The 17,822-nt window shown below is 47.9% G+C and overlaps 1 long non-coding RNA gene across 2 annotated transcripts in view; it reads left to right on the top strand.

Moving 5' to 3' along the window:
• The window catches only part of LOC138801956 (uncharacterized), a 99,198-nt gene extending 86,528 nt beyond the window's left edge, over window positions 1–12,670 (top strand). For both annotated transcript variants that reach the window (XR_011364655.1, XR_011364656.1), the window contains exon 3: window positions 11,799–12,670. This is a non-coding gene — a long non-coding RNA (uncharacterized lncRNA). The remainder of the gene's footprint in view (window positions 1–11,798) is intronic.
• Window positions 12,671–17,822: the final 5,152 nt, after the last annotated feature.

The raw sequence follows: 17,822 nt of genomic DNA on the forward strand, positions 1-17,822 counted from the left end.
TCCCTGTGATGTCCCCCCGGACCCCATAGTCCTGTGATGTTTCCACCGCGGACCCCATATCCCTGTAATGTGCCTCTTTGGACCCCATAGCCCTGTGATGTGTCCCCCTGGACCCCATATCCCTGTGATGTGTCCCCCGGACCCCTATAGCCCTGTGTGTGTCCCTGGACCCCATAGTCCTGTGATTTGTCTCTTTGGACCCCATAGCCCTGTGTTGCTTCCTCCTGGACCCCATATCCCTGTGATGTGGCCCCCCGGACCCCATATCCCTGTGATGTGTCCCCCGACCCCTATAGCTCTGTGTGTCCCTGGACTCCATAGTCCTGTGATTTGTCTCTTTGGACCCCATAGCCCTGTGTTGTTTCCTCCCGGACCCCATAGCCCTGTGATGTGGCCCCCCCGGACCCCATAGCCCTGTGATGTGTCCCCTGGACTCTGTAGCCCTGTGATGTGTCCCCTGGACTCTATAGCCCTGTGATGTGTCCCCTGGACTCTATAGCCCTGTGATGTTTCCCCCCGGACCCCATAGCCCTGTGATGTTTCCCCCCGGATCCCATAGCCCTGTGATGTGTCCTCCCGGACCCCATAGCCCTGTGATGTGTCCCCCCGGACCCCATAGCCCTGTGATGTGTCCCCCCGGATCCCATAGCCCTGTGATGTGTCCCCCGGACCCCATAGCCCTGTGATGTGTCCCCTGGACTCTATAGCCCTGTGATGTGTCCCCTGGACCCCATAGACCTGTGATGTGTCCCCTGGATTCTATAGCCCTGTGATGTGTCGCCTGGACCCCATAGACCTGTGATGTGTCCCCTGGATTCTATAGCCCTGTGATGTGTCCCCTGGATTCTATAGCCCTGTGATGTGTCCCCTGGATTCTATAGCCCTGTGATGTGTCCCCTGGATTCTATAGCCCTGTGATGTGTCCCCTGGATTCTATAGCCCTGTGATGTGTCCCCTGGATTCTATAGCCCTGTGATGTGTCCCCTGGACTCTATAGCCCTGTGATTTGTCCCCTGGACCCCATAGACCTGTGATGTGTCCCCTGGATTCTATAGCCCTGTGATGTGTCCCCTGGACCCCATAGACCTGTGATGTGTACCCTGGATTCTATAGCCCTGTGATGTGTCCCCTGGATTCTATAGCCCTGTGATGTGTCCCCTGGATTCTATAGCCCTGTGATGTGTCCCCTGGATTCTATAGCCCTGTGATGTGTCCCCTGGATTCTATAGCACTGTAACGCCCCCTGTGGTATCAGCAGCAGGTGCTGTAAGATGTGACGTGCAGACCCCATGGATCCCACAGATGATCGGATTGATATCTGGGGGATTTGGAGGACGAGTCACCATCTTGATCTTTGTCATGTTCCTCATTTCTGAACAATGTCTGCAGTGCGGCCCCCGGGGCATTATCCTGCTGACCGATGCCATGAAGAGTGGGGTTTGGGATGTATATTGGTTAGGTAGGTGGTAGGGGTCGCAGTAACATCTACATGGTGCCAGGACACAAGGTCTCCAGGTCTTCTTCTGTGGGAACGGACCAGACAAGTTAGCCTTCACTCCCCACACACATCAATAAGCCTTGGGCCCCCATATCCTTACCCTAGGTCATCCTTTCTTGGTCGTTACTAACCAAAACACACCCGGGAACCCACAAAACTCATACCCCGGCATCTACACCTCTATTCAGCCCTGGTCACAGTCGCTCAGATCCTTACATTTGGCCATTTTCCTGTTTCCAACATCAACTTCAAGAACTTACGGTCACTTCTCCAAATATACACAGTGGTACCTTGGTTTAAGAGCGTTTTGGATTAAGAGCTCACAGTTTTTAAAAATTGTGACTTGGTGTGAGAGCTCCCTGTACTGTGGGGGAGGGGCACGGTCTGCATAGCGGGGTCTACAGCCCTGTACTCTGACCCAGGAAGTCTCCCTCACCTTCCAAATCATAGCAGATCCACTTCAGGCTGGGGCTTACATCAGGGGACAGGACTGTGGAGGTAATCTCTCCATAGCTGTAACCCCTCTCTCCCCGGACAGAGAGTGCTGCATGTATGTGCCCACATCTGCCCTGCTCACTCCTTCATGCTCCCTGTAGTCCCTGTCGTCCCTGTCAGCCCTTTTGTTTCCCATCCTCTCCATTACTGTACAGTAACTTATAATATCACAAATTCTGCTGTTTCTGAATGTTCGTTTTATTAGCTTTACATGCTATTCAGTATAATAAATCATTATCTTTGGGGTGTGGAACCAATTGTCTGCATGTCTATGATTTTCTTATGGTAAAATTTGCTTTGGTTTAAGAGTGGATTTGAATTACAAGCACCGTCCCGGAACGAATTATGCTCGTAATCCAAGGCAACACTATATATATATATCCCCTGACAGTCGCCATTGTCAATACATAATCGATTCATCAGTTTTTGTTTATATGATAGTATGAATTATTGTATAGGATAAGTGATATATTCAGTAGGATCTGGTGTAATAAATGATGTATGTATATGATGGAGCGTCCTGTGGTATATATGTATTATTGTATGAATGGATAGGGGGTGATATAATATACAGTCTCTGTTCTTATGGTCTGTTTGTTCTGTATAACAGCATTATATTATGGATTGGATACTTTGTAATTGTGCCCGTATCAGCAGATTTTGATTTCCTGCCTTTTTCTTTTGCTCTTGCGGAGTTTTATGATTCAGACGCCACAAATTTACCGTTTTCTTGGTGTAGTTAATTAGAGAACATCCAGCGCGGTGTTTATACAATGCTCGGAGGGATTGTGACTCTCCCAGCATCAGTGAGGCACAAAATGAGAATGAGACGCGTTCTCTGTGTGATGATAAATATTGTGTATTGTGCAGATAAAGTATAGAGAATGTAGGAGCTGACAGGAGGGGGGGTGTCAGCCCCCCAATACCACAGCAGAAGAATACACGCCCCTCCCCGGGGGGCTCTGCCTTTGTCACACTGAAATAGGCAATAATTCTGGCAGCCGTGGCGGCGGGCTCCTGGTGAAAGCAGCGTTTATTAATGTGAGTTTTATCACCGGCCAGCTGCTCTCCTCTCTCTATAAAAAGGTAATTACCTCCAATAGTAACAAGCTAATTGATTACTAATTAAATGAATTGGCTGCTAACTGCTGTCAGGAGTGACATATGAGGCGGCGGCCACTGGGGCAAGCACCTGACATATGAATGATATCGCCTCTTCATGGTGGTCACTAGGAGGACACTAGGGGGGGTGAAGAGGTGTGACGCCCCCACTCAGCCACTCAGATATATGCTGCCCTCTGCTGGATGGAGAACTAAATGCAGAGTTCTCCCTTATTTCCTGCAGATTGTACAGGAAAGAGTATTTATTCTCTACAGAAAAGATCTGTCACCCGGCCTATTATATAACATCTATTACTGTCAGCAACTTCCGCTCTGGATAGAAGATGGCCCTCCTACACTCTGTATATAACATAGACACTTGCTCCAATATATATATAACACTGACACCTCCTACTCTGTGTATATATATATATATATATATATATATAAAACTTATGCCTCGCCTCACCTTTGTATATATAACATAGACACCTCCTCCCATCTGTATATAACATAGGCCCCGCCTCAGCTCTATATATAACATAGACACCTCCTCCCATCTGTATATAACATAGGCCCCTCCTCACCCCTGTATAAAACATAGGCCCTGCCTCACCTCTGTATATATATAACATAGACACCTCCTCCCATCTGTATATATAACATAGGCCCCGCCTCACCTCTGTATATATATAACATAGACACCTCCTCCCATCTGTATATAACATAGGCCCCGCCTCACCTCTCTATATATATAACATAGACACCTCCTTCCATCTGTATATAACATAGGCCCCACCTCACCTCTATATATAACATAGACACCTCCTCCCATCTGTATATAACATAGGCCCCGCCTCACCTCTATATATAACATAGGCCCCGCCTCACCTCTGTATATATAACATAGACACCTCCTCCCATCTGTGTATAACATAGGCCCCGCCTCACCTCTGTATATATAACATAGGCCCCGCCTCACCTCTGTATATATAACAGACACCTCCTCCCATCTGTATATAACATAGGCCCCGCCTCACCTTTGTATATATAACATAGACACCTCCTCCCATCTGTATATAACATAGGCCCGCCTCACCTCTGTATATATAACATAGACACCTCCTTCCATCTGTATATAACATAGGCCCCGCCTCACCTCTGTATATAACATAGATACCTCCTCCCATCTGTATATAACATAGGCCCGCCTCACCTCTGTATATATAACATAGACACCTCCTCACCTCTGTATATAACATAGGCTCCGCCTCACCTCTGTATATAGCATAGACACCTCCTCCCATCTGTATATAACATAGGCCCGCCTCACCTCTGTATATATAACATAGGCACCTCCTCCCATCTGTATATAACATAGGCCCCTCCTCCCATCTGTATATAACATAGGCCCCTCCTCCCATCTGTATATAACATAGGCCCAGCCTCACCTCTGTATATATAACATAGGCACCTCCTCCCATCTGTATATAACATAGGCCCCTCCTCCCATCTGTATATAACATAGGCCCCGCCTCACCTCTGTAAATATAACATAGACACCTCCTCCCATCTGTATATAACATAGGCCCCTCCTCCCATCTGTATATAACATAGGCCCCGCCTCACCTCTGTAAATATAACATAGACACCTCCTCCCATCTGTATATAACATAGGCCCCTCCTCCCATCTATATATAACATAGGCCCCGCCTCACCTCTGTATATATAACATAGACACCTCCTCCCATCTGTATATATAGCATAGGCCCCTCCTCACCTCTGTATATATAACATAGACACCTCCTCACCTCTGTATATATAACATAGGCCCCGCCTCACCTCTATATATATATAACAGACACCTCCTCCCATCTGTATATAGCATAGGCCCCGCCTCACCTCTATATATAACATAGACACCTCCTCACCTTTGTATATATAACATAGGCCCCTTCTCCCGTCTGTATATAACACAGACACCCCATCTGCTCTGTATATAACATAGGCCCCTCCTCACCTCTGTATATATAACAGACACCTCCTCACCTCTGTATATATAACATAGGCCCCTCCTCACCTCTGTATATATAACATAGGCCCCTCCTCACCCCTGTATATAACATAGGCCTCGCCTCACCTCTGTATATATAACATAGACACCTCCTCCCATCTGTATATAACATAGGCCCCTCCTCACCTCTGTATATATAACATAGACACCTCCTCACCTCTGTATATATAACAGACACCTCCTCACCTCTGTATATAAAACATAGGCACCTCCTGTGCTCTGTATATATAACATAGGCCCCTCATCTGCTCTGTATATATAATATAAGCCTTACCTCACCTCTGTATATAACAGACACCTCCCCTGCTCTGTATATAACAGGCCCCTCCTCATCTCTGTATATAACATAGGCCCCCTCCTCAGGGGCGCAGCTAAAGGCTGATGGGCCCTGATGCAAAATTTTAGCTTGGGCCCCTCCCCCCCCCCCCCATACTAACCGATCAGGCTCAGTCAGACGCTAAAAACATTATATTCAATTACTCTAAGGTGACGCCCCTTTATGTGCCAATGTGTCCTAATGAACTGTCACTGTGTTCCCTCATGTACCGTGCTACTGCCTCCACCTCTTAAACTGTGCCACTGTCTGTGGTGAAAGTATGGTAACCTTCATAGTTTTTCCAGCTACTTCTGTGTCTCACCGCACAGGATCCGTCATCTCTTCTCTCAGCACTGACAATTCTACTGGGCAGCCGGCAGCCTCATTTATAGGATCCTAATCTCCTCAGACTGCAGCCACTCACTGCTACTATGGTCACATCACATCCCAAAGATGTCCCCAGCTTTCCCAATAGTATTTTATTACAATATTGCAGTATTACTGATGTACAGTAGAACTGTGGAGAGAGGACATGACAGATCGCCAGAGAAGCTGTGAAGTCTGATACTATTTTAATGATGTTTGAGACAACAACTGTAAGTTGTTTACCACTGCTCCCCCTGTGACTGGGGCAGCTGGGGGTGACTGAGGGGGAGCTGGAGGTGACTGAGAGGGACTGAGAGAGAATGGGGCAGCTGGGGGTGACTGAGGGGGAGCTGGGAGTGACTTAGAGGAAATGGGGCAGCTGGGGGTGACTGAGGGAGAGCTGGAGGTGACTGAGGGGGACTGAGAGGGACTGGTGCAGCTGGGGGTGACTGAGGGGGAGCTGGAGGTGACTGAGGGGGACTGAGAGGGACTGGGGCAGCTGGGGGTGACTGAGGGGGAGCTGGAGGTAATTGAGAGGGACTGGGGCAGCTGGGGTGGGACTCAAGGGGAGCTGGAGGTGACTGAGGGGGACTGAGAGGGACTGGGGCAGCTGGGGGTGACTGAGGGGGAACTGGGGCAGCTAGGGGTGACTGAGGGGCAGCTGGGGGGGACTGAGAGGGACTGGGGCAGCTGGGGGTGACTGAGGGGGAACTGGGGCAGCTAGGGGTGACTGAGGGGGAGCTGGAGGTGACTGAGGGGGACTGAGAGGGACTGGGGCAGCTAGGGGTGACTGAGGGGGAACTGGGGCAGCTAGGGGTGACTGAGGGGGAGCTGGAGTTGACTGAGGGTGACTGAGAGGGACTGGGGCAGCTGGGGGTGACTGAGGGGGAACTGGGGCAGCTAGGGGTGACTGAGGGGGAGCTGGAGGTGTGCAGTCTGTGGGCGGAGCTTCCTCCTGCAGGGGGACATGTTGTCCTGTCACTGAACAGCGTCCTGGGACCAGTGCAGCAGACTTCCTCATGTTCCATGTAATGGGGTCCGGCTCTCAGCAGATTCTCAGGTAGTCCCGGGAGGAGGAGGGGGGCCTCGGACAGGAAGTAAGGGCTGTCCCCTGCGCTGCCTGATATATTTTTTTTATGCATCAGGCGGCCTCACAGGAACTGGCAATCTGGTCAGCACACTGGTCTGCCAGATTGTCAGTCCGGGCAGGGAGGGCTTAGTGCATTTCTCCCGAACTGGCTGTCATTATCACAGCCAGTTCGACAGAAATGCAGAGTGACAGGAAGTGGTGAAGGGGGGCGGCGGGCCCCCCTAGCTTAGTGGCCCAGTCGCTATGGCGACCACTGCGACCCCTATAGCTACGCCACTGCCCCTCCTCATCTCTGTATATAACATAGGCCCCTACTCACCTTTGTATATAACAGGCCCCTCCTCACCCCTGTATAAAACATAGGCCCCTCCTCTCCTCTGTAAATAACATAGGCCCCTCCTCTCCTGTGTATATAACATAAGCCCCTCCTCCACTCTGTATGTAACATAGGCCTCACCTTACCTCCAGGGCCGTATTTACCATTAGGCACCCGTGGTCCGGTGCCTATGGCAGCACCTTGCAGGGGGGCAGCACCAGGGAGCAGGGGGACAGAAAAAACATTTTTTTTTGTTTTAATTTTTTTAGTTTCCCTCCCCCCGTTCAGACTTGCCAGTAAATCTGGTGTCTTTTCCAGGGGGGTGGGGGGTATGGTGGTATTGGTCAGGTCTGGTATCGCCAATAGGTGCGTGTAGATGAGGGGTCTTCAGGTTTAGTGCCTAGGGCAGCAGCAGCTGTTAATACAGTCCTGACTACCTCTGTATATTACAGACACCTCCTCACCTCTGTATACAACACAGACACCTCCTCTGCAGCATGGACCCCTTATCCCCCCTGATATATAGTATATCATAAGACACCTCTTCAAATCTGTTAATAAAATAGACAAAAATATAGCTTCCACCTCTTCTCTGTATATAACATAGATATGTATATACTATACTAGGTAGTACCACCATTATTCTGTCTCTGTTATTGGGGTGTGTGGGGTGGGTCCTGGGATGCGTTGCCTCTGTTATTACACTATGGACCCCTAACCTTTATAGTTCATTACATTCTCTCATATAAAGCACAAATGTTAATTAATCCATTGTGATTTAATCACTTGGTGTCACTGGGGAGCGCACTTTTATTCCTTACTCAATTATTCACGTGTGTGGGTGTGTGGGTTGGGGGGGGGGGGGGGTTGGTCATTACTTCACGTCCTGTGGGATGGCGCTAGTTAATACATCTCTAAAATCTCTAATCTTACCTTGTAACAAAGGCAAAACTACCATGATCTTCTGTGTACACTGCATCCCACTTCATCAGTCACTGCAGAGTCTCCAGCTTATATAGTTATACCTGCCCAGTGGATCCCAATACTATTGGATCCACTCACGGTCTAATGTCAATGGAACCTAACAGAGGATGCTGTAAGTACTTGTGAGATTATTCTGGCTGCAGCTAATAGGGTGTTTAGGGGCTGCTTTGCTGGTGGATATTGGTCAGGTTCACCCCTTGGTCTAGTCTTTTCTGTGGTTACCAATAAAGCCCAGGGTCCTTTTACACTGTAAGATTTATCGGTCACAAATGAGCGCCAATCTCACTGACACGGCACAACCAATCAATGTACTGTTCATGCAGCAATGGAAACTGGAATCTCCTTCTCATCGTGTGTGTGTGTGTGTGGGGGGGGGGGATCATGGGCTCTTCTGGGACCTAGTGAGCGGGCGATTATCATCCTCTGTGTTTTTAATGAATTTTTAAAAGTTACGTATTAGTTGTCCTACAGTGGTCCATGTACGTCGGTGATAATATAAAAATTTTTGACCACTAGGTATACTCCAGTAGTGGGAGGAGGTAACCTGATTTCCGCCATTTTGGATTTTAGCAATGAAAACTGACAGCACAGATATACATATAGTCCAACTAGTAAACTCATATTGTATTCTTTAAGTCACTAGTCTGGCTTATTCACTAGTATGAACTTTTCCTTTTCCTTATTTATAGAATAAATAACAAAAACTAGGTGGCCTACAATAGCGACTTAACATGTGAAAGTAGATGTCCATACACCAGACTTCATCTTCAACTGTAAAGCTATGTTCACACAATGTATATTTTCGTAAAAGTACGGCAGTTGTTGAGATCGGCAACAACGGGCGTACTTTTTATGGAAATATACGTTGCCTTATCTTCTATAGGATCCTGGACGAAGTGTATACACATGGTATACGCTCCAGCCGGGATCCCTTGCAGCGCTGCAAAGAACTGACATATCAGTTTTCTGCAGTCGCTATTCAGTGAATAGTAGCCGTAGAAAACCATGTTAGTGCACACTATGGAGAGAGTGGCTCCGGCCGCAAGCTTCATAGTGTGCTGTGGGGAGTTCTGATGCGGGCGCACACAGATGCGCCCGCATCACAACTTTGCGGTGTGAAAGATCATCCGGCCGGTACTTCAGTACTGGCCAGGATGATCTTTTTAGAGGCCGGCCATTCCGTGACCCGGTCCAATACGCTGTGTGAACATAGCCTAAGATTGTATTAATTAAAAACAAGGCCATCTTTAAGGTAGGGCCACTAGTATGGATTTTTTTGTGGTCATTGGTCTGAGGGTGGTAGCTCCGCCCCCTTACATCAAACCACTTAATTAGCATATAGATTAATCTACAAAGTCCACAAAAAACAATGCAGAGGATTTCTACCTCGTTTGAACAAAGCCTTAGGCTGCTTTTACATTTGGCAGTATAGCTGTAGTTTTTATGCACCTTTTGAAGGCAAAATTAGATGTGAATCAAAATGAATTAGATAACATAAAGAACTTATGCTACTTTTTTCTTTTTGGATCCAGTCCACACTATGAGTGTTAGTATACATGGCACTTCTTCTTTACATAATTTCATCCACACTTCATTTTTATTTTAGAGCTGTTGGAGAAGATGAGCAAAATTGCCCTTTGTAAGAGCAGCCTTTATATGGAAACTACTATTAGGCTATGTTCCCACAACGTGTTTTAAAATTGTTTTTTTGGACGGTCCTCAATTTGGTGCCAAATGTGTCAGTTTTATGCAAATGGTGACTGTAATTTGCATAAAATGGCTATGTTTTAACGGACCTTCAAAAAAAACGGCTGCAAATCAGCCACAAAAAGAGATGGTTGGAACATAGCCTTAATAAGGAAAATATATATAAATATAGATATAGGAAAACTAGTATTAATAGGGAAACTCTCATTAATAAGGATACTACTATTAATAGGAACACTTCTGTTTAAAGGTGCACTTCCACCCAGGTTGTGTTCACACACAGTGTTTTAGATATGTTTTTCATGTGTTTTTGAGCAATTCTATGTTCACACACCAAGGATTAGACATGATAGGGACACTGCTTTTAGAAAGCACTCTACTAAATATAACAATACTGCTATTTGGCTCTGTTCACACATGGTGTTTTTGTTACATTTATTTCATGTATATACGAAAATTGTAGCAAAGATTGTGCTATTTTACAGCAATTTGCAGCAAAATTGTAGGAATATTGTAGTAAAAACACAACAAAAACTCCACATGTGAGAACAACCCAATAAGGCACTGCTATTAATAAGGGCATCATTATTATTCAGGCTATGTTTATACAAAATACTTCATTAGTGCTATTTTGCAGTGAATTGCACAATTGCTGTAAAATAGTGCCATATTACTACAAATTGGCTTCAAAATAGCACTATTTAACGCTAATTAAATGCTGTGTGTGAACATAACCTAAGGGCACCGCTAGTAATAAGTACACTGCTATTAATGAGGTAACTTCAGTAGTAGGGGCACTACTATTAATAGGAGAATATTATTAATAAGGACACTACTTTTACTATTATTTACTACTATTAATATGGACACTACTGTTGATAAGGACACTACCTATACTATCGGCACTGCTATTAATAGGGGCACTACAATTAGTAAGGACACTACTATTAATAAGGACACTGCTATTAGAAAGTATAAGGACACTGCTATTAATAAGGACACTACTATTAGAAAGGACACTACTATTAATAAGGACACTACTATTAATAAGGACACTGTAATAATAAGGACACTAATAATAAGGACACTACTATTACTATGATCAGTACTATTAATAAGGACACTGCTATTAATAAGGACACTAATAATAAGGACACTACTATTAATAAGGACACTGCTATTAGAAAGGACACTACTATTAATAAGGACACTGCTATTAATAAGGACACTGCTATTAATAAGGACACTACTATTAATAAGGACACTGCTATTAGAAAGGACACTACTATTAATAAGGACACTGCTATTAATAAGGACACTACTATTAATAAGGACACTGCTATTAATAAGGACACTGCTATTAGAAAGGACACTACTATTAATAAGGACACTGCTATTAATAAGGACACTACTATTAATGACACTACTATTACTATGATCAGTACTATTAATAAGGGCACTGCTAATACTAATGATGGCAGTACTATGGCTTTGTGGAAGAGATGAAGCAACAGTACCACCAGGGTCTTATGTCCTGGTTGGATAACATGGAGTCTAGAACATTCTTCCATCCTCCTAGTGATAGAGAGCAGCTGAGAAGCCTGGCGACCCCCCTCCGGCCTGTGCAGCCCCTCTCACCCGCTAATAGCAGCTCAGGCCGCCACACTCTATGGATAGGTGAAGAAAAGGAAACAGTATTAGTGGGTGATATGACGAGACGGCAATATCCTCCTGAGCCGCGTCCTCAGGTGTATACAGCCGCGTGCGGACATTACTTTCTGGCCGATTGTTAGCTCGGAGCGCGGAGAAAATCCTGAGTAAAGTTTAACGTCTGCTTTATTATGTTTGCAGGATTTACAGGGTGGATCAGGAAGTGTTGAGATGACATCTAGTGAAAGTGGACGGATTAGTGGTCTGAGCGCGGCTTAAACGATTCCTTAATCTCCTCAATCCCCTGGGGTGAGAGGTCGCTCCTTAACATCAGCAGCAGCTTGTGTGAAGAGCCCCAGGCTCTAATCCCTTCAGGAAATGAGGCCGCTGCTTGCTTTTCTCTGAGTAAACTGTTTAACACCAAGGAGACGCGGAGAGCTGTGAAGAGCAGGAAGATCAGTGCTGGGTCAGAGAGGAGCATTAAATGGTAACCTGGTGTCATCTCATATCCATAGAGGCAGCCCATGGATGGTATATATATATATAGATGAGTGGTTCAAGAAACGCGTTGGGCCAGCTGAATGAGGTGTGAAGGAACCCTTAAAAAGTAAAGAAATAAACAAAGGGAAGTACAAAAAACCTTTTCTGAAATATTTTAATAAAGTATATTTATGAGCTCACAGAAAGATATTATATGTGGAATGAACACGGACTGTGGTATGAACTATATAAAAAATAGAATAAAATAAGCACCTAAAAATTGCCGTGTATATTATACTATTGCGGAAAGGTTACAACCGAAAAAAGTGCAATAGAGCCAAGGGGATCGAGCAATTCTATATTAAGGTGCAATATGAACTTTGAACTAAGCACTTTATAATTGCTATGCACATCACATAATTGCGGGAAAAGTGCAAAGATAACGTGAGAAGTGCAATACTATTATTAAAAAAGGCTGTGCAATTTCTATGAGTGCAATATGATCTGATGAATTGGTGTACGGTGTTCTGGTACTGGTGTACTGTATAAGTAAAAGAATAATCTGCTGATTCAACAACTGAGTAAAGTATTTTAACAAGGTATATAAATAAAAGTTATATTTCAAAGTTTTCCTCTATCATCAGTATACTATATATATATATATATATATATATATACCCTGCAGCTTCCTGAGGATGTTATATATATATATATATATACCCTGCAGCTTCCTGAGGATGTTATATATATATACCCTGCAGCTTCCTGCAGATGTTACATATATATATACCCTGCAGCTGCCTGTGGATGTTACCTATATATACAGTATATACCCTGCAGCTTCCTACGGATGTTACATATATATACCCAGTGGTGTAGCTACCGCCACGAAGGGGGGCCCGCGAGGCCCTCCCGATCAATCACTCTTGTGACCGCAAACATTGTTTTGCTTGCGGTCACAAGAGTCCGGCTTCGTCTTCCCCTGGCTGATGCGCAGCTGCCGGGGGTGTCGCGTCTTATCCCCGGCAGCGCGCGCATCCCAGAGCTCCCTGCGCGCCTTGGGACCTGACTTCCGGTTCCGGCGCGCAGGGAGCTCTGGGATGCGCGCGCTGCCGGGGATAAGACGCGACACCCCCGGCAGCAGCGGACAGACCAGGAGGAGTGAGGATCAACGTGGGATCAACGTGTTTTTGTTTTTTTAACAGCCTGCAGGGTGGGGGGAAAGAGGGGGGCATCTATGAGGGTGGGGGGAAGGAGGGGAGCATCTATGAGGGTGGGGGGAAAGAGGGGGACATCTATGAGGGTGGGGGCAAGGAGGGGGGCATCTATGAGAGTGGGGGGAAAGAGGGGGGCATCTATGAGGGTGGGGGGAAAGAGGGGGGCATCTATGAGGGTGGGGGGAAGGAGGGGGGCATCTATGAGGGTGGGGGGAAAGAGGGGGACATCTATGAGGGTGGGGGGAAAGAGGGGGACATCTATGAGGGTGGGGGGAAGGAGGGGGACATCTATGAGGGTGGGGGGAAGGAGGGGGGCATCTATGAGGGTGGGGGGAAAGAGGGGGCATCTATGAGGGTGGGGGGAAGGAGGGGGGCATCTATGAGGGTGGGGGGAAAGAGGGGGGCATCTATGAGGGTGGGGGGAAAGAGGGGGGCATCTAAGAGGGTGGGGGGAAAGAGGGGGGCATCTAAGAGGGTGGGGGGAAGGAGGGGGGCATCTATGAGGGTGGGGGGAAAGAGAGGGGCATCTATGAGGGTGGGGGGAAGGAGGGGGGCATCTATGAGGGTGGGGGGGGAAGAGGGGGGCATCTATGAGGGTGGGGGGAAGGAGGAGGGCATCTATGAAGGAGGGGGGCATCTATGAGGGTGGGGGAAGGAGGGGGGCATCTATGAAGGAGGGGGGCATCTATGAGGGTGGGAGGAAAGAGGGGGGCATCTATGAGGGTGGGGGGAAAGTTAGGGCATCTATGAGGGTGGGGGGAAAGGGGGGGCATCTATGAGGGGGGGGGGGAAAGAGGGGGGCATCTATGAGGGTGGGGGGAAAGAGGGGGCATCTATGAGGGTGGGGGGGAAGAGGGGCCATCTATGAGGTTGGGGGGGGAAGAGGGGGGCATCTATGAGGGTGGGGGGAAAGAGGGGGGCATCTATGAGGGTGGGGGGAAAGAGGGGGGCATCTATGAGGGTGGGGGGAAAGAGGGACCATCTGTAAGGGAGGGGGAAAGAGGGACCATCTATAAGGGAGGGTGGGGGGAGAAGGGGCCATCTATAAGGGAGGGTGGGGGGAGAGGGGGCCATCCATAAGAGAGGGTGAGGAGAGAGGGGGCCATCTATAAGGGAGGGGGGGAGAGGGGGCCATCTATAAGGGAGGGTGGGGGGAAAGAGGGACCATCTATAAGGGAGGGGGGAAGAGGGACCATCTATAAGGGAGGGTGGGGGGAGAGGGGGCCATCTATAAGGGAGGGTGGGGGGAGAGGGGGCCATCTATAAGGGAGGGTGGGGGGAGAGGGGACCATCTATAAGGGAGGGGGGGGGGAGAGGAGGCCATCTATAAGGAGGGCAACATGGGGGGAGAGGGGCCATCAATTTGTGGTCTCTATACCACAGACAAGACAACTATCATGGTGCTTGGATAACTGATGTTATTGCTATGGCTTTGCCTTCTCTGATTGGCTGCTAGGATTGTGTGATCTTCCATACATCAGAACTAGTCACACAGTCACATGTACATTGCGCCATTCATTTCCATCTGTCCAAGGACATTTTGTATAGCAGTGTGTCCTTATGCTGCGTTTACACGAAACGATAATTGGCCCGATCTTACGATTAACGATGTCAAAGTAACGATTTTTTTTTCTCATAACGATCAGCGTTTAGACGGTACGATATATCGTACGGAAAAATCGTTTTGCAATCGTTTCAAGATCGTGCGCCCCCAGCCCGGCCCCCCCCCCCGCTCATCCGCAGCCTGGCCCCACGGTCAACCGCAGCCCCCTGCGCCGCCCCGATCGCCACCTCTGCCGCTACGATCGCCACCCCCGCCGCTCCGATCGCTCCCCGCCGCTCCGATTGCGAGCATACCTTACCGAAATCCCCGGCTCCCCTTTTCAGTGCATTGATTGGCTGAAGAGGGGAGCCGGGAATTTCAAACGACTCCTCTTCAGCCAATCAGTGCACTGAAGAGGGGAGCCAGGGATTTCGAACATCTGCTACGCGGAGCAGGTAAGGTATGTTCGCGGCGGTGGCGATCGGAGAGGAGGCGGGGGGGGGTGATCGGAGCGGCGAAGGGGGTGATCGGAGTGGCGGCGGCAATCATCGGCGGGGGGGGGGGTAGCGATCAGAGCGGCAGAGGTGGCGATCGGGGCAGCGGGGATGACGATCGAGCCGGCGCAGGGGGCTGCAGATGAGCGGGGGGCTGGGCTGCAGATGAGCGGGGGGCCGGGCTGCGGGCGGATTTTCGACTGTTTACACGGAACGATCTGTGAATTTTTTACAAACGACGATTTAAGAACAAGTTAAAAGATCAAAACGAACGATTCGTCGTTTGATCGTTCGCTGCGTTAACACGTACGATTATCATTCAAATTAGATCGTTATTGTGCAAATTCGCACGATAATCGTTTCGTGTAAACGTGGCATTACCAACATCAATTCAGTCTAGATTAGGGATGGACCCTCAGGTCTTCACATCACAAGGAATAGGTCTGAAAGTTGTGGGGAAAAAAACAAAAAGGAAAAAACTGATTGAATTGGGTAAGATGTGAGCGGATCAATGTACAGCCATCCCTCACAATAAAGTCTCTGTTCAGACCACAATCATTGAGTTTATATATTGTTCAGCTCTCACTGTAAACCAGGAGCCAATTAGGATTTATGTGCAGAACGCTCCTCATGTGGAGCTGAAATCGTCGCTTTATTTCGGCCCATTTTTCGGGCTGTCAGGAGTCATTTGTTTTGCTTTAGATTTTTATTTGTTGTAAGGAAAACGCAACATTCTGTCCAATCATGTAAATTGTAGGAGCAGCAAATCATCCGGACACGCCGCGTCAGATACCAGCACGTGATCCGTCCACAGGCCGGGAGAGGTCCCTACACAGGGGGTTCACATAATCCACAATGACACTAATAACAAGGCACAGATACCACATAAATGACAAACATCTGCAAGTCTACGGCAGTAACACCAATACTACTAATAATAACGCTAATAGAATAAGGACAATGAGAGTTACTGGCAGGGCAGTGTACTTGCCTTGGTAAAGGCTGATCTGTCACTGGTTGATGCAGGATATGGAACCAGCCAGGTTTTCTTAATTTCCCAGTGTAAATGGAATTATGTGTCAGCTCTTGTGAACATCCTCATAGTGACAGATCACACAGGGCTCACATCTCTACTTATTGTGTTGTTAATGGTTTCAACATGAACACCATGGGGGAGATTGAGCAAGGTTGAGCCCCTAGCGTACAGAAGGTGCAGATTTCTGCCTTCTCCCTGGCGCACGCCAGCCGTATCCCCTGCTTGCCTGACCAGCGGACAGGGGTGTGTGGCGTGGCCTCCCCCTGCGCCAGATTCATCATCATGATTTACGCCCACTTGCAGCAGTAAATCGTGATTCAAATCTACACCTGCTCCTGAGCAGGTGTACATTTGTATCGCAATACCTGCGCTGGGACAGCCGGCTGTACTAATAAGTATGCGCCTCCTAGTAGATCCATCCTGAGAAAAAGAGACAGGCCTTTATTTACGACTGGTGTAGGAGTGTGCCAGTCGTCATTAATGTCCCTCCATACGTATGCTTACTTTGACCTCTCACAACATTGTGCATTTATAGGTGAGCTATTCCTCCTCCTCCCCCATACACATGTACACTGGGCTCAGCCATTCCTCCTCCTCCTCCATACACATGTACACTGGGTTCAGCTATTCCTCCTGACTCCCCCATACACATGTACACTGGGCTCAGCCATTCCTCCTCCTCCTCCATACACATGTACACTGGGTTCAGCTATTCCTCCTGACTCCCCCATACACATGTACACTGGGCTCAGCTATTCCTCCTCCTCCTCCTCCATACACATGTACACTGGGCTCAGCTATTCCTCCTCCATACACATGTATACTGGGCTCAGCTATTCCTCCTCCCATACACATGTATATTGGGCTCAGCTATTCCTCCTCCTCCTCCCATACACATGTACACTGGGCTCAGCTATTCCTCCTCCCCCCTCCCATACACATGTATATTGGGCTCAGCTATTCCTCCTGACTCCTCCATACATATGTACACTGGGGTCAGCTATTCCTCCTCCCATACACATGTATATTGGGCTCAGCTATTCCTCCTCCCCCATACACATGCACACTGGATTCAGCTATTCCTCCTCCCCCATACATATGTACACTGGGCTCAGCTATTCCTCCTCCTCCTCCATACACATGTACACTGGGCTCAGCCATTCCTCCTCCTCCATACACATGTACACTGGGCTCAGCTATTCCTCCTCCTCCCCCATACACATGTACACTGGGCTCAGCTATTCCTCCTCCTCCCCCATACACATGTACACTGGGCTCAGCCATTCCTCCTCCTCCTCCATACACATGTACACTGGGCTCAGCTATTCCTCCTGACTCCCCCATACACATGTACACTGGGCTCAGCTATTCCTCCTCCTCCATACACATGTACACTGGGGTCAGCTATTCTTCCTCCCATACACATGTATATTGGGCTCAGCTATTCCTCCTCCT

Source organism: Dendropsophus ebraccatus, chromosome 9 (genome assembly GCF_027789765.1).
Source record: "Dendropsophus ebraccatus isolate aDenEbr1 chromosome 9, aDenEbr1.pat, whole genome shotgun sequence".
Classification (NCBI taxonomy): domain Eukaryota; kingdom Metazoa; phylum Chordata; class Amphibia; order Anura; family Hylidae; genus Dendropsophus; species Dendropsophus ebraccatus.